Raw genomic sequence first — 2,146 nt, 5'->3', positions numbered from 1 at the left:
CTTTCCTACATCTGCAGTGCCCAGGGAACTTTTAACAAAAGGATGATCACTGGCACCATATCAAACCTACTAATGGCAAGATGCAGCCATGGGTACTTCTTTAAAGCTCCCAATCAACAGATATGCTCATCCCTGGTTAAGAATCACTACAATACATGGACCCTTTATCCTAGACAGACTCCACCTCCCATTAGTGCCTTGTATTTCCCCTCTTTCTCATCATTTCCCATACCATTTCCCTAAACTGAGCAATTCCAGTTGCCCTTCAACAACCTCCTACCTCACCTCTCCATCAATCAAAATTCTCTCGGTCATCTTTATAAATCAGCGGAGAAGGGAAGGACTTCGGTAAATGTTAAATATTTGGAAAAAATGACCAGTTTAGATGCTCCGCTCACCCACATACTATGACGAATTACAAAGGAATTAAACCGTTGGATACAAAAGTTTCAAGCCTAGGCGAATAGGAAATAAATTTTTTAAATGAAAGGGGAAAAAGCATGGAAGAAAAAGTTTTTATTAAAAAGGGAAAGTATATCAGATTTAACTACATGAAAATGTAAAGTTACTATTTTGAATAAGAAAAGAATATAGAAAAATGTCTGTTATAAATATGAGAAGCAAATATTAGTGTATTAATATCTTAAAAGGCCATATGGATAAGGGTAAATGCTCTGAAAACTGGAACTCTATCTTGTTTGCTATTATATTTTCTGTGCCAATAGATGCTTAGGCCTATAATAGCAGATTAGTTAATGTTTGTTAAACAAAGTGATATTTTTAAAAGCCTTGAAACTCCAGGAGATACAGAATCAAAAGACATGAAAATAACCCACAAAAGAGAAAATATGGTGATTTAACTCATAGAAACATATTGCTAACCTCACTTGTGATATACAAAATAGAAATATTTTAAATACCAATGAGTTATTTTGTCTATGAAATCAGTTGAGATTACAAATATTTATATAATATATAATGCCAAGTAGATAGGATAAAACAGCTCCTTCGTGCTGTCATAGACTCAGCCAGTTTGGAGACTAGCAGAAATGGGAACCAGGTTCTGATAGTATTGAGATGGTTACTGTAATGGGAATTATTGGGTTTGTCTCACCAGCAACTCCCCCTCCCCACTTCTGGCAGACCCCGTAATCCTCAGGCAGTGCATCCACTCTGATCCAAGGGGAAAGTACACGAGTAAAGGCTGATTTAGCCTGCACTGGGATTTCCAAACCAGAGCTGGGTGGAGGCGAAGCCCTCCTTTTTCTTTGGTTATGAATCAGCAAGAATGTGATTCTGGAAAATGCCATCAGCCATATCTCTTGAAATCTGGAGATAGAAAAAAAAAAAAAAAAAAGCTTGGTTTGCCAAGAGAATCCTGTTGGCATTAGATTCCCTGCTTCCCATCATTCCTGAGGTCATTTTCTGTGTCCCTACTCTTCACATACATTGATGACCTGAGTCACTCATCCCTTTCCTTTAGTGAACACCAGAGCAGACTCCTTCTGGCTTGCAGGAGCCTATTGTTAAATTTTCAAGAACTTTAGGAACCGGTTGTTAAACAGTTGGAGCTTGAAATTAGCCTTGGTCGAAGTCCTGACTCTGTGGCCATAGGGGAGTTTCTAGCCCTAGGAAATTTTTGTAAACACCGCAAATCAGGGCTTTTGTTTCCCCCGGGGTAAAGCATTTACCAGCACACCACTTTCCTTAAGGTCCCTGGGCCGGATTTCCGTCACTAGCTATCTAAAGAATTTTGGACAATGCACCCAGAGATGCTGAGAGCACTTATATCCTACCTGAGACTTTTATTATCTCTGGTTTACAAATGAAACCTCCATTGACAGACCCCAAGGAAGGCAAACTCCAAGGCAGGGCTTTATTTCTAGCCGAGCTTTAGACTACACCTTAAAGCAGAACAGGGTGCATGAAACTGTTCTCCGGGGTTGCCCGCTAGGCACAGTGGGCAGCCTTCTCCTCCGACCTGCATATTGGGTCACACAGTTTGCAAGGAAATGTGTGCATGCATATCCATCAGTGCTCGATGAGGTGGAGCCACAGAAAGATCTCAAGAGAAAGTGCATTTGCCTCCAAACCTAGCAAGGAGCCCTGGCAGGGGCGAGGGAGGGTCCCAGGCCTACTTGCCACA

The sequence above is a fragment of the Pteropus alecto genome, unplaced genomic scaffold (assembly GCF_000325575.1).
Source record: "Pteropus alecto unplaced genomic scaffold, ASM32557v1 scaffold94, whole genome shotgun sequence".
NCBI classification, from domain to species: Eukaryota; Metazoa; Chordata; class Mammalia; order Chiroptera; family Pteropodidae; genus Pteropus; species Pteropus alecto.
This window is presented reverse-complemented; position numbering follows the sequence as displayed.